The sequence below is a fragment of the Lepus europaeus genome, chromosome Y (assembly GCF_033115175.1).
Source record: "Lepus europaeus isolate LE1 chromosome Y, mLepTim1.pri, whole genome shotgun sequence".
In the NCBI taxonomy this organism is placed as follows: domain Eukaryota; kingdom Metazoa; phylum Chordata; class Mammalia; order Lagomorpha; family Leporidae; genus Lepus; species Lepus europaeus.
This window is the reverse complement of record NC_084851.1, coordinates 20,642,392-20,659,068: the sequence shown is the minus strand read 5'-3', so window position 1 is coordinate 20,659,068 and position 16,677 is coordinate 20,642,392.

Below are 16,677 nucleotides of genomic sequence, written 5' to 3'. Positions count from 1 at the left end.
GGCACTGTTGTGAGAGGATCAGCAGAAGAAAACTTGCCCCTTTTTTCCACTGTGGTTATCAGGCACCCTGTTCTGCTTTGGGTTCCAGACCATGCTGAAAGACAGTGAAGGCCACTAAGCTCCCCCTCTGGTTAAATAGCCAAAAGTCTAACCATAATACTATACCCAACAAAAGTTCTGGTGTATAATTGATGGTGAAATAAAGAACCTCCAAAACCAATAGAAATTGAAAGAATTTGTCACCACAAATCCAGCCTTACAAATAATATTTCAGAATGTGCTACACACAGAAACAAAGATACATCATGAAAGGATGTGAAAGCAGAAAATTTCCTAGTAAAGTTACTAAGGAAAAGCAAAATAAATAATTGGAATATTCATGGAAAAAATAGGGCCAAGTCATTGCTTATTATTAATAAACTTGAATGTAGAAGGCATCAATCCTCCAATTGAATGATATAGACTGGCTGAATGGTTTAAAAAAAGGACCCATCTATTTTCTACCTACAAGAAACACACCTCATAAACTACAATGCAGACTAAATGTGAAAGTATGGTAAATGATATTCCATGTTAACAGAAATAAAAAAATGAACATAGTTATACTGATATCAGACATTAAATACTTTAACACAGAAACTGTTAAAAGAAATAAAGAAAGGCACTACATAATGATTAATGTATCTACTCAACAAAGGAACATGTGATTATAGTAAATGTGTGTGCCCAATGATAGGGAATCTGGCCATTTAAAACAAATGGGGATGGATCTAAAGGGAGACAGATTCAACCAGTAATAATGGGGGACTTCCACACCCAGATTCATCAATGGGCAAATCAAGTAGATTAAATGTAACAAATAAACAACAGAGATAATCTACACTTTTGACCAAATGGACATAACTGATATCTACAGAACATTTCACCCCACAACTTCAGAATACATGTTCTTTTCATTGATGCATGGAACTTTATATAGGATAGATGATATGGTAGGCCATAAGAAATTTAAAGAAATGAAATTGTACCATGTATACTTTCTGAACCCAATGGAATAAAACCGTATATTAAAAACTTCTGAGACTTTAGAAAAAATGCAAATATATAGAGAACTAAACATTATACCACTGAATGAACAGTGGATCTTAGAAGTAATCAAAAGAGAAATCAATTTCTAAAAATAAATGAAGATTATAATATATCAAAATTTGAGATAGGGTAAAAGCTGTGTTAAGGGAGAACTTTATTACCTACTTAAATAAATTTGAAAGCCATCAAACAAATGATCCATGATCATCTGAATAGTCCCGAAAAACAAGAACAAACCAAACTGAAAATGAGGAGAAAATAATAAACATTAGAAAAAACAAAATTGAAACAAAGATACAAAAGATTTGTGTAATGAATAACATTTTCTGAAAAAAAATCAAAATGTGTATCCTTTTGTTCCACTCAACCATAAAATTGAGACCAAATTTAATAAAATCACAGATGATAAATGAGGTATTACAATGGATACCACAGAAATATAGTCACTAGGAATTACTACAAACAGATGTATAACAATAAATTGGAGCATCTTGAAGTAATGGATGGATTTCTGGACACTTATACTTTACCAAATTGAGTCATGAAAACATGGATAACCTAAATAAACAATCATCAACAAAGACACTGCCAAAAAAAAAAAATCAACAACCCAGGATCAAATGGCTTCACTAATGAATTCTAAAAACTTTTAAAGTAAAAGTAATCTCAAGGCTTCTCAACCTATGCAAATCAAAAGCATTTCCTCTAAGATCCAGAAGTAGGTTCCAGCACTGTGGCATAGCAGGTAAAGCCACCAGCTGCAGTGCGGGCATCTCATATAGGCACTGGTTTAAGTATCTGCTGCTCCAGTTCCAATTAATCTCTCTGCTATGGTCTGGGAAAACAACAGATGTCCCAAGTCCTTTGCCCCCCTCACCAACATGGGAGACCCATAAGAAGCTCCAGTCTCCTGGTTCAGATTGGCCAAACTCCATCCATTGTGACCATCTGGGGAGTGAACCAGCAGATGGAAGGCATCTCTCTCTCTCTCTCTCTCTCCCTCCCTCTCTCTCCCTCTCTCTCTCCCTCTCCCCTTTTCTCTCCCTCTCCCCCCCCCCCCGTAACTCTAGATTTCAAATAAATAAATACTTAAAAATTCCTAGAACCAGACAAGGATGCCTACTCTCATCATTGCTATTTAACAGTTTTGGAAGATTCTGTCAGAGCCATGAGACAGGAAAAGTAGCCAGTGGTATAGAAATTGAAAAATAGGAAATCAAATTGTCTCAGAAGATATGATCTTATCCATAGTGGAACCAAAATACAACAATAGATTATTGGAACACACAAGAGAGTTGGGCAAAGTCGCTGGATATAAAATGAATCCACACAAATCAATAACATTTGTATACAGAAAAAATGGCATGCTGAGAAAGAACTTGTAAAATAATTACCATTGATAATACCTACAAAACCTTTAAATACATTGAGACAAATTTAAAGATGTGAAATATCTCCATATCTGAACATTACAAAACATTAAGGACAGAAATAGAAGTCACAGAAAATACCCCATGTTCATTAATTTTAAGAAGGAATATCACCAAAATAGACATATATATATATATATATATATATACTATTAAAATCAATTTACAGATTCAATGTTATCTCAATCAGAATACCAAAGATGTTATTAGATTTGGAACAAATGACTCTAAACTTCATATGGAAACAAAAGAAACCCAAAATAGCAACAGCAATCTTTAATAGCAAAACAAAGCTGGGGGCATCACAACATCTGATTTTAAGACATGTTACAAGGTAATTATTATTGAAATGGTGTGGTACTGGCAAAATGGTAGACTTGTGGAACAATGGAGCAGATGAGAGGCCTAGAAATTGACCTATAGATATGCAACAAACAAATTGTTGACAAATGAGCTAAAATCAATCCCTGGAGAAAAGGATGCTCTTGGTCACCGGAGCCCAGATTGAGGCGTGCCCCCATGGGTCCGAGGGAGGCGGGATCTGACCGGCTCCGCGGATGGCCGCCCATAACTGGCCGCAGAGGCAAGCTCCTCTAGGAGGCTCCCTGGTCAGCCCCGTGGTTGAGAACCCTGGCGGCGGCTCCTGGAGGGCCTTGGTGCCCAGCCAGGGGAGCTTGGTGCCCACTAGGCCGCCCTCCACCCAAGTCCCGCCCGCCTCTCGTGCACCACTTCAACGTGATGCTGGGTGCGCATATTCTCTCTCCCACTCCGTCCCAGGCCTCTTGTCTCCGAAGCCAGTGACCTTGGCTTTCTCCCACGAAAGACGGAAACGGGAGCGAATCCTGACTTGACTGTCAGATGTGTGTGACACTGTTAGTCTCCCGTGGCCCATTCCCCCTTTTCTGACCCGCGCCCCATCACACATCTCATTTGTACCTCAGGGACACTCGGAGCATCCACCATCCCCACTCACCAGTCTGTGGCTCCTCCATTTCAGGGCACTCTCATCAGCCTACTCCTGACAGTTAAGAAGAGATCTTATTTAGCTTATTTAGTGTTATAATATGCTAAAGCACTATGGTTATTTTATTTGATCACAAAGTTAAAAGGTACATCATAAATGTAATGATAAAGAAATAAAATAGTATAAATAAGCAGAGCAAAAATTAAATTAGTGCTGTCTTACAGTGAAGGAAAGGGTTGAAAACTACAGAAATCAATGAAAGCTCAATTACAAATTTATTATATGAGGAGATATAACAATCAGAACTCACAATTTTTGAAAACACGCCTTGAATTTGTGCTCAAAATTCACAAGCAAGATAATGCAAATATTTTCTAATATTCATCTGACTATAAAGTTAAGCACAGTCTCAGGTTAATCCACATGTGGCACTGGCATCACATATGGGCACCGGTTCTAGTCTCTCTGCTATGGCCTGGGAAAGCAGTGGAAGATGGCACAGGTGTTTGGGCCCCTGCACCCTCATGGGAGACCAGGAAGAAGCACATGGCTTCTGGCTTTGGATAGGCCCAGCTCTGCCCTGTGGCCATTTGGGGAGTGAACCAATGAAAGGAAGACCTATCTCTCTGTCTCTCCCTCTCACTATAACTCTACCTCTCAAACAAATAAAATCTTCAAAAAAAGTTAAGCACAATTTCACATTGTCTTTTAAAACTGGATTGGAAGTGGACAGCTATGTTTAATATTTTGACATTGCATAATTTTAAGCAAACTGAGGTTCTACATTGAAATGCGGATGGATAAGCAGGCAATAAAAGAATGACATGTAATAGGATGAGATGGTGATGGACCAGCTCATAAAGACTAAACATGTGTGTAGAAGTAAAATGGATTGCTATGAGGCTGACTTTAAAAGCCTCAGTGCCATAAGATGATATCCAAGAAACACAAGGGGAAAATTTAATGAATAGCCAGGCAATGAAAAAAAAACAAAACAAAAACCTAGAAAACCTCAATGCAAGAAATGTATAAACTCAATGAAGAGAAAGTAGCTCAGTTTTAGTATAATGATGCTTGGAGCTAAAATTAATAGTTCCTTACAGGGCCGGTGCTGTGGCATGGTAGGTTCATCCTCCACCTGCATCTCCAGCATCACTTACGGGCACCAGTTCTAGTACTGGCTGCTCTTCTTCTGATTCTGGTCACTGCTATGGCTTGGGAAGGTGGTGGAGGATGGCCCAAGTCCTTGGGCCTCTGCACCCACATGGGAGACCTGGAGGGAACTCCTGGCTCCTGGTTCCTGGCTCCTGGCTTCAGATTGCATGGCTCTAGCCATTGCAGCTATTTGGGAAGTGAACCAACAGAAGGATGTCTTTTCTCTCTGTCTCTTCCTCTCAGTGTCTGTAACATTACCCCGCAAATAAATAAATAAAATATTTTAAAAAATAGTTCTTTACAAGAAAATGTTGGTGCATAAGATCTTCTTTTGCACGTTACCTATCAGACTTTTGCTTTGGAGGATGTATTTGTTAAAATCACTCACAATCATTCTAAGGAGTCAATGACTACTTTTTCCTAGTTGCTGAATTATTTTATCTACTGTCTTTGAATAATGATGCTTCTTTAATTACTTTCTGAGCTACCAGTATTCCAAATCATTACCTCTGTGCTTCTTTAGATTGCCTTAAGGATGAAACTAAATAACTGCTAGAGAGTTCATTTAAGATGTAGCACAAATATCCCAGAGTAAAATTACTTCAGTTACATAATTAAGAAGAAACCACTCAACTGTCATTTCATTTGTAAATGAATCCAACACATTGAAAAGTTATATATAATTGAAACTGATTGCTAAGAGTATGCTAACACATTTTACACAGATCCATTTAATTTTCATGTGCCACAAGATTATGCTCCTTTAAACAGTAATGTTTTAGGTAGGACATCAAGAACACATATAAGACTTCTGTGCAAATCAATTACTTTGCACATTAGACAATAAAATAACTTCCACATGGGAAGTGGATTTTATATTTTCTCATCTTTGTAGCCAAATGGATGATAGAAACAGAGTGATGCTTGATTCATGTCTCCTACTTACTCGTTAGCATGAACACCTGACTTTTTTCCACCCATAAAATAGCTATGGAGAGGCGGTGTGGTCCTCTGAAAGTAACAAATGCTTGTTTGGGGATCAGAATATTAAGATTGCAATCTAAAACATGTCATCACCTGGCTGAATCACTTGTCATGACATTTCTAATCCATCTTTGACCTACTTAATGACCTAGGGGGATGGATCTCTGGGGACATCTTCATTGCTCATGGAAATTTCATGTGTATTTTTAAATTTTAAATCAGAGTTTTTGTGAGGTTGAAAATAAAATATACATTACTGAGCATGAACTTGAAGGATTAGATAGCTAGAAAGTGCAAACAGATGTTATTACCACTCTGATAATTATTGTATTCTGAAAGTCTGTATGTGAGTGTGTTTATCACTATTGTGATTTATTTTCATAGATGAAATGTATTTCTAAAAACTTGTCATTACTTATAAAAGCCAATATTTTAACTCTTCATTTACCTCAATTTAAGTGCAAATTGATACATCCTTTACATTTTCACTCATTTTCTTAAATAAAATTAGTAATCTTCATAAACTGGAGTTCATTTTTTATTTTATTTTTCTAATGAATACTAAAACACATACTTAAAATATTCTTTAATGTGTGACTTAAAATAATCTTTTGATATTTGTGAACATTGAGCTAGAAAATGGATAGTTATGACTGTGGAGACATTAAATGTTGAGATAAATTGACATTAAAATATTTTGGAACTTCAAATTCAAACACCACTTTTACATCAGAAACACAGCAATCAAAGAAGAAACAAATGTACATCAAAAATAAAAGCAATGGTGCAAAGACAGAGGAAACATGAATTAGTTCATTCCTACCTCTTGACAGCATTTTGGACTAGTTTTGTCAGTGAATCAGAAGTGTGAACATTGAGATGCTTATTAACTAGCTTGAGGATTTTAATGAAGGACTAATCATGCAGCCATTGAGGCAAGGAGGCTTACTCTTCAAATCTATTGAAAAAAATAATAAAAGGAGGTGGGCATCAAAGCATGCAGCACCATGAGAAATATACTGTGGTGTTGACTCTGTCATGTTCACCAGGAGTGTGGTAGAACCTGAAGTAAAAGGAAAAATTCAAGAATACATGGCTTGGATCTTGTGTAACTGGGTAACTCTAAGATGAGATGAAACAAAAGCACCACCACCAACAACAAAATAGTGTGTGTTTAAGAAGTTTGGGATCACTGTGGCAATCCTGCTCGCAATTAAGTGGATTTCATTGGTTATTGTTTTCTGCATTTAGGTACCATTCTGTGTTCTGTATAGTTGTTAAGGGATTTTATGGATTCTCCCTCATGTAATTCTCACCATGGCCTTGCCAGCTAAGTATCATTCCTCCTTACATGTGGAAACAACGCTCAGAGAGGTTTGAATGACTTACTCAACTAGGAGGGAAGCTGAATTTGAGCCTTGAAATCTGGCTGAGTTTATCATTGGAAGATTCCATGCACTGTGTCCAGTACACAAGTGGACCTGACAGTTCTATAGGGGGCCTTTCTTCTTCAGCAGAGTGATTGATTCAGGATCTCCAGATTGTGCCATAAGCACAGGGCAGTCCTTTAAAGATAGACACTGAAATAGGAAATGCATGGTATATTAAGGGCAATAAGTGGTGAGGGAAAACTTGCAAGTCTTCTAAGAAAGAAACTTCCTTACCTGTTCAGGGTGCCTCTTAGCTTGTTTTCTTGATATTTTGGGGTATTGTTGGAAGTCCTACTACTGCTTTGGGACTTCTTGACACTTGTATGAGAAACCCTTGTATCTTGACCTGATAACAGAAAAGCAAAGCCAAGAGAAATGTGGAAAAGCAGAAATGGAGCCACAGGCCATTCTGAGTCCACAACAACTTTTAACTTCCAGGAGTCAATACATTTCTGAAATAATGCAATGACATACACTCAACATGGTAATCATACACTCTGTTATTCTCCTTTGGAGAATAATCAAGACATTCACTCTGTCCACTTCCAGAAAGGACTTAGATTTTGCATTTGCTAAAATAACTGGTTTCCATAGATATACTTCAGAAAAGTGTTTGGATGACAATTATCTTTCACAGTGGTTGTTCACATTCAATATCTTATGGGTTCTACAGAAATTGGCATCCCACCATAAAAGCTCAGTCAGCCTGATGTTTGAGTTGTGTTTATCAGGAAAGACTCTTATTCTGTTAACCCTCAATTCCCACACTTGTAAAATGCTGATATTAGTGTGGCCCTCATATGTTTACTTTGCATATTAAAGGAGACTATATATGTATGTAGATATACAAATACATGTATGTATGTGTGTGTAGTGACTACATATACTCCCATGTACATAGAAAGTGATTGCTTGTTAATGTCAATAAATCTTTGAAAAATAAATGAAAACTTTTAAAAAGGATTTATTGATTTATTTGAAAGTCAGAGTTACACACAGAGAGAAGGAAAGGCAGAGAGAGAGAGAGAGAGAGAGAGAGAGGGAGAGGGAGAGAGAGAGAGAGGTCTTCCATTCCCCAGCTGACCACAATGGTCAGAGCTGAGCTGATCTGAAGCCAGGAGCCAGGAGCTGCTTCTGGGTCTCCCAAGTGGGTACAGGGTCCCAAAGTCTTGGGTCATCTTCTATTGCTTTGTCAGGACGTAACAGAGAACTGGTTCAGAAGAGGAGCAGCCAGGACTCAAATTTGCCCCCATATGGGCTGCCAGTACTGTGGGCTAGTGCTTTAACCCACTGTGCCACAGTGCTGGCCCTGAAAACTTTCCTACAGTTGAAAATGGATGTTGCCATATGTTTTTTGTTTTTAATTTATGACAGTTTTGTGAATGTTGGTGAGGTAGTCCTAATTACTATTTCCATTTCATATTGTAGGAAAATAAGGCTCAAAAATAATTTAAATCAATGATAACTGGAAAATTTTGCATTCCATATGATAGCATTTGTTTCTAGACATTTTAATTGCTTGCTAACTGTTTAAAAACTGTGCTTGGATTCAACATGGAACTAATATTTCCTTCTTTTCATAAAAATACAGAGGTGAGTGCACAGGTGCCATGTGCGGTTCATGCCAGGCTCAATGGCCGGGTCACATGGTAGCAAGGTCCGAGCCTTGTACAGACACATCTTGCAGATGCACTGGGTTCTGCACCCAGACCTCAAAACCTTGGGTGACCAGTATGTGAAGGACGAGTTTAGGAGGCATAAGGCCATTGGTTCTGATGAGGCCTGGCATTTCCTGCAGGAATGGGAGGAGTGTTCATGGAATCCCAGCTTTGACCTAATCTAGCACAGGCTGTGTGGCCATTGGAAGAATGAACCAGCAGAAAAGAACATTTCTCTAAGAATTCATGCTGGCAGAAGCCACTCACCCACATTCACCCACTGGAGCCTTGTGGATCAGTCCGTTAATGTGGTAGTTCATATAACATTTCTAGAAGAGTGGCAAGATGGCAGAGTAGGAAGGGAGCGCACTGATAGTCTCGGAAGAGACGGTTTATTAAAAGTGGAGATACTGCATGTTCAAGGAAGAGTGGGAGAAGAAACAGCAGAGGAAACTCTTCCAGAACTAGTGATTCATAGTGGACCTGCGTGGAGAGTGTGGGAGCCCACAATTCAGGACACCAGTGGTAGAATCAACACACAAGCACCAGAATGCGTGGTGAGCCGAACCTCAATAGCCCAAGACACCGGTGGGCAAGCAGAAAGAGGAAACTAGAGGGAACAAGGCTTGAAACCCTGTGGGAAAAAGTTCACCAGGCTAGCTAGAAGAGAGAGAGAGAAAAAAAAAGTGACCGATATGGACACAAGTTTCTCTCCGCTCACATCTCAAAGGCGAGCAAGACAAAGAGCAGGCACCATTTTGGACATACGTCATAAGCAGGGTGACCTCCGGTCTGCACCGGCCCTGAGCCTAGCAGAAAAACCTGACTCTGGGGGGATGAAATAACAGGAGATTAGGACCTAGTGAATGTGTGGTGTTAATGAACTGAAAATGTGAAAAAAGAGACAGTGGGGGAGAGAACTCACAAAATTCACATGAGTACTCTCCAGAGATGCTACAATTTGGTAACCTTGGCAACCCAGTGGGAGACTGCAGGAGAATTTGAGCCCACACAAGGGCAGCAGAGATTCCCTATGTGGTCCTTGGGAAAGAGCTTCTGATCTCTGGCTCCTGTGGGTATATCATTCGCCTGCTAACTACCTCCAATTCCTCTCAGCTGTGTGGAATTACTTCCCTTTTGAATCAAAAGGAAAGAAAGAGAGATTTACCATGCCTAACCTGGGAGTGTCACCTTTGGCACACCCTCAACCCTGAGGAACCAAACAGAGCTCTCAGGCCACATCCATCTCAAGCCTCTAAGGCTCCATCAAAAGCAGACAGTCCACTTAATCTATACTTATAGTATAACAAGAAAAAACACCACAGCGAGGGAAGAAGAATCCAAAGATACCTCCACAATGCCAAGAAACAAATGCAAAAACCAAGGAAAAAAGAACAAGGAAGACATTATGACACCCCTAAATGAACAAGATACCCAAGCCAAGATTATGAAGATGATGAGATGGAAGAAATGAAAGATACGGGTTTCAAAAATTTATGATAAGAACATTTAGAAGTTTTCAAAAACAAATGCTTGAGCTACGGAATTCCTTATAGGACAAGATAGAAAATCTCCTTCAAGAAAATTAAATCTTAAGGAGGAATCAAAATGAAATGCAGAAACTAGTAGAACAGGAAAGTGTGATAGTGAAGAGAAATCAAAATGAAATATAGAACTCAATAGATCAAATGAAAAGCACATTATAGAGACTTAAAAACAGAGTTAGTGAAACAGAAGAGAGAATATTGGACTTAGAAGACAGAGAACAGGAAAGTATACAGCAAAACCAAAGAACAGAAGAGGAAATTAGAAATCTAAAAAATATTGTTGGGAATCTGCAGGAAATTATAAAAAAATCCCAACATTCGGGTTCTTGGAGTTCCTGAAGGCATGGAGAGAGAGAAAGGATTAGACAGCCTTTTTAGTGAGATACTTGCAGAGAACTTCCCAGGTTTAGAGAAGGACAGAGACATCCTAGTACAGGAAGCTCATAGAACCCCTAGTAAACTTGACCAAAAGAGATCCTCACCATGATAGCCCTATTTATTATGAGCATATGCAAAGTGAATCACCAGATGAAATAAATTGCCCCCCTCTTTCAAATTACTTAATTTATTTTCAAGAATTTTAAAAATTAGGACTTGGGAACTCAATATAAATCTCTGTCTTGGTTCAAATTTTTCCAAATGCTTGAGCCTTTGCCTTCTGGGTTATATGGTTCCATGATGGGCCTTAACAGGAAACTGGATTACAATCAGGTGTATAGATGGGACTCAAAACCAAATATTCTTGGATGTGTTTATTCCAAGAAGTATGTTATCAACTAGGCATTCCCACCTCTTTTGAGGTTATAAAAATGTTCCACAATTGATAAAGATGATGGTTACATATAACTGAAAAACAGAATTCTATGTGCACAGTTAATTGATGAATTACATGATATGGGTCTTATGTTCATATCTCAGTTTTGCTACTTTTGAAAATGGTGTGATTTCTTGTAATGATATAGTGAGAATTTTCATGGTTTTATGTGATATTTTATATTGTAGTATTCCTAATTCAAATCCACATAAAATGTGGTTTGCCTCTGTAGGCTGTTGCATATTTATATGTTGATATGGATTTAAATGCATGAGAAAGTAGCCCAGCCTATAAATATATGAATGACAATTATTGATGACTCAGGATGAAGGTATTGTGGGGAGAGGTGTCATTAATCTTGTCTGAATGTCTTTTTGAAGAATATAATTATGAGCTAAATTAATAAAAAGCAAAGCATCATCAGACACAAGAAGTACTTGAGTCAATATTTTTACAAGTGTTAAATCAGAAAAGATCAACCTTACTGTCTGGCATTGTAGCCAATTAGTTTGTCACTGCTTTTGATGCTGGCATCCTGTACCAGAGAGTTAGTTTGAGGCTTGGATACTCTGCCTCTGGTTCAGATTCCTGAATATGTGTCTGGCAAGACAGTGAAAAATTGCCCAAAAACTTGCTACCTGCCATCCAAGTCAAAGAACCAGATGGAGTTCTTGGGTCCTGGTGTTGTCTTGCATACAGATCCGCTGTTGTGGCCAGTCAGAAATTGAATGAATAAAGGAAAATATCTCTCTCTCTTTCTCTATATCTCACTGTGTTTTAGCTCTCACTTACTCCTGCTCTCTCTCTCTTGCTCTTGCTCTTTCAAATAAACCTTGAGAACAAAAAACACTAACTTGACATATAAATCCTTATGGGACTCTTAATTAATCAGTGACATTCTATGGACATCACTTCCTTTATCCGTACCACAGATCTTTCCACTGTATTCAGTACAAATTAATCACTAGAAACCCTGTTCCTGATTCCAGTCATTACATATAAATCATACTCGAGAGAGAAAAATTATTTAAGGTTAACCAGCTATCAGTGAGTATGGTCTTCTCATTTTTCTCATCTCAATCCCCTCATGCAATCCACAACTTCAGTGCCAGTAGGAAAAGCATCTGGTGGAGGTATATGAAGACAAAGAGGAAAAATTCCAAGAAAGAATATGATGACCCACAATTCGTGGTGCCAAGCTAGTTTTTTAATCCTTGCAAATTCATGTTCATTTCAATAATATGACTTTGAGACATATTTCATGCACAATTGTGTCTTTGATCTGTGGTGGAGGTACCTAGGCTTGAAGTTCAGCACTAAGGTTCTTGAATTTGCAGAATAGTCACTAAAGGGCAATGGCAGGATTAGAAAATACTCAGGAATTTAACAGTACAAATCATATCTTAGGCATTGAGGAAAGCAGGGATAGGCTGTAGGCCAAGAACCGGGACCCCTATCCTCAATCCAGAGTGCATCAACCTTGACCATCCCCATTTGGAAAGGCGCTGTAATAGCAGTGGGAGCTCCATAAAATCCTTTTATTGATCTTCTTGCCTGGTTTGTGCATGCAACCAGTAAATGTACAGTAAAGTCTAGGTTCACCTCACAAAATAGCAAATGAAGTTTTGCTAGATAAATGGATGGATGGATGGAAGGGTAGATAGAAGAAAGCTAGGAGTTAGATAGAAGAATGCCAGGAGTCTCTAGATAAGTGACTGACAGATACCAGAAGTATTGTATTTGCAAAGTGAATTTGAAACACACCCACCTCAAGGTCCTTTATTTCAATATATGAACCAGAAGAGTTTTCCCAACTCTGAAATAGGGTACATGGATGCATCTGCAGTTACTTTAGTAGATAAGTACAAGCATCTTCTGAATTTTTAACAATATAAGTTGATTAAAATAGTTTATAGATATAATTCTAGGAATATAGTGATACTTTCCTCCTTCCCTCCCTGTTCTTTCCTTTGTCTTGAATTTTTACATCAACATGTTTTCATTCACCTTATAGTCATAGGATTAATGCACTAAAGAGTTAAAGAAATTAAATGTAGAAATTCTACTGCTCAACAGATATATGTACAATAATTGTAAATAAATCAAGTACAAAGATGTAAATTTCCCTCATTTAGATTTTTGATAGCTCTCATGGTTGAAGTGAAGAGATAACACATTGTAGGTTTTATTTGCATTTTCCTGATGGCCAGTGATCCTGAGCATTTTTCCATGCTGTTGCCCATTGCTATTCCATCATTTGAAAAATGCAGGTGCATGTCCTTTGCACATTATTTAACTGGATTATTTGTTTTGTTGATATTGATGTTACTGAGTTCCTTATATATTTTATATATTAATCATTCACAGATGTATAATTTGCAAACATTTTATCCCCATTTTTTGGTTACCTCTTCATTTTGTTGAGTTCTTCCTTTGCTGAGCAGAGACCTCTTAGCTTGAGATAAAGTCATTTGTCTGTTTTTGCTTTTACTTCCTGTGCTTCTGGAATGTTATCCAAGGGTCTTTGCCAAGGCAAATGTTATTTGGTGTTTTCTCTATGTTATACTATAGTAATTTGATGGGTCCTAGCCAGTTCAAATGGGAATTTAACTCCTGCAACAAAATTTTGCTTTTTGATTTTAGAAACTCTGGCCATACATGTGTCACCAGTAGCAAATATAGGAGGAGAAATCAGTGCACAATTTCCAGGAGAAATGAAGGATGCATTTCTGCAGGCTGCCTACTCTTACTGCTCCAGCTGATCTTTACATTTTCTTTACTTTTATTTTGGCTTAAATCAATCCATGCTTTATTTTCAGAGTATGGCTTAATATGAATTTTTTACAATGATGCTTACTCATCCAAATATTTGATCTTGTGGCACAAGGTTAAAATGTCATTTTATTATTCTTTAAGTTCTTAGGAGTATTTTTTTTTTGTTCCTTCAATTCCATTCCATTGGAAATCCTTTTTCCATAAACTACCATTTTTTTTATGGAAAACACATACTGTGTTGCATGCAAGCTGCTTGAGAAACAGCTTCTGGGGAGCCAGAAGCATTAAGTGCATAGTGAAAGCCAATTTCACTACTGCTTTATTCTGTTTTGTAGGAAGATGACGTTCCGAAGTTATTTTCTTTGTAACACTGACTCTTTAATATGGTAATAAGTGCTCTGAAAAAATATCTTGTAAAAAACAAAAATGCTGAATTCAACACTTTGGGGAAACTTATAGGGCATTTCAAAGTATTTAATATACTCCCATTCTCTATGAATCTCTAACAGTCTGCTATAATTTGGATATTTCCCAAAATTATTTGGCCATGAAACCTTTTATTTTCCAGAACTAAAGGAAGAACCTGGGGAGATAAGGAAACCTGCAGAAAACAATTTGGGAAATGCTACCCTCAAGTGATATAGATTCACTTTCAGTACTTTAAGCACCTATTTAGAAAAACCTTAAAACAGTAGATTGGATCATATGTGATTAGTAAAGGTTCTTTTACATTTTATACGAGGCAGAAGATTCACAACAGATTTGTCCTTTTCCTTTTTTTTTCTTTTAGCTTTCTCAATTTCTGTGGTGCTCTAACATTTTAAATCCACCTGGAATAGGCTAGCTCTGAGTTCAGTAAGAGTAGGATGAATCCTCTGAATTGAAATTAGGAACAGTTCCTGTACTCTCGACATTGAAAGGCTGACTGTTAGGGGATCAATATCAATCAGAAGGAAAAAAATGAGAAACCGCACATGCAGCTATAGGTCTAGGAGTATGTATCACTTTTTGTTAGAAATGGAACCTAAGAAAAACTAAGAGGTTCTGAACTGCAATGCCTTCCACAAGTTGTCTGCCAGGTAATAAAGAATGGCATTTCATCTCCTTGCTCCAGGCATCTGGGCATAGAATATGCATTTCAGGTAGCTTTATGTCCTCTGGAGAGTTTTCTAAAATATTTTTAAATTGAAGTTTAATAAATTATACCATTACCAAATGTTATTTTATTTCCTTGCATGATTGTTAAGATTCATATATTTTCAGAATAGTGGAAAGAAACCTGGAAAATGAGAAATTAAAACTCTTAGCCTGCTCTTTTTTGCTAAATATCTCATGAGACTGGTTTCTAATTTTCTAGTTTGAGATTTAGCATTATCCTGTATAAATAATACCATAAAATTAATATTTCACATCTCATTTCAAAAATTAAAAAAATATTTTTATGCATATGCCACAGGATGACTAAAGCATGCTTTCAAAAGTAACATTATTTACCAGGAAGTGGGAAATTGTCTGAAACTACTTTGCTACAACTCTGGATACCTTATCCTAACATATGTGGATTTAAGAATAAAAACAGTAAGTGAATGGAATCTTTCTCCCCTGCCATTAGCAAAATGGGACCACCATCTGGGGGCTTTTCTCCCCACCACCACTGCTGGGATTCTTCTTTGGAAAACAACTGGGAGCCAAAGGGGAAAGAGGGGAACGCAGGACTCTGTATGTGTGAAAGCAGCCTGCGTGTGAGCCCAGCTGTGTCCCTCCCCCCAGATCTCTCCTTCTCTTCTCTCTCTCTGCTCCCACCACCTCCTTCCCCTCTGCCTGTAGAGGAAAGGGGACAACCCCAGCCACATCCTGGCACCCGCCACCCCCTCAGAAGTTACTATATTGCCTGCTCTGAACTGGTTTAAGAGGGCAACCTTGATGTCTGAGTCTCTCGGTTTCCAGCATCCACTCTACAATTAACCAAGGTAGAGACTCCCCTAAACTTTTCTCAACATAAGCAGAAAAAGAATTGGGGAGATTTTGAAAAATGGGTCTTTGGGCACAGAGCTTCGTGAGAGACTGAACCACACAAAGTTAATTGTGCCTGGTTTTTAGGAAATGAAGCCAGACTCACTTGCAAACAAAGAAGAAACAATATAAAATCCTTTTCAGAGCACAGTTTGTCAAATAGCATTTTGGGTGGTGAGTAAAAACACATCTTAAAATTCATTTTGCTGGGGACATGCCGTGGCTCACTGGGTTAATCCTCTGCCTGTGACGTCAGCATCCATATGGGCACCAGTTCTAGTCCTGGTTGCTCCTCTTCCATCCAGCTGTCTGCTGTGGCTTGGAAAAGCAGTAGAAGATGGACCAATTGCTTGGGCCCCTGCACCTGCATGGGAGACCAGGAAGAAAGCACCTGGTTCCTGGCTTCGGATTGGTGTAGCTCCAGCCATTGCAGCCATCTGGGTAGTGAACAACGGAAGGAAGACCTTTCTTTCTGACACCTCTCTCTGTCTAATTCTACCTGCCCAGCCATGCAGGATCCCTGTCGCCTCCGCGCACCTAAGAACCGGACGGCAGGATGACCTTTAGCAGAACAGCCCTTTGCTGCAACTCCGCTCCCTCTCATCCCGTCTCCAAGAGCTGGCTTAGGAAAACGCTGTGGGAACAAGCTGTCTTCCTGCATCCTCAGCACTGGAGCTTCCAGTGCTGCTTTACGGTGCTGCCAGCAGTCCTGCCCTTTGTGACATCCGCAGACCAGCTAGAATTATGCTGGAGATGGGGTCCTGAAGCGCTGGGGTCCTGAAGCGCTGGGTTCCTGCCTGGCTCTTAGCCTCAGCCTC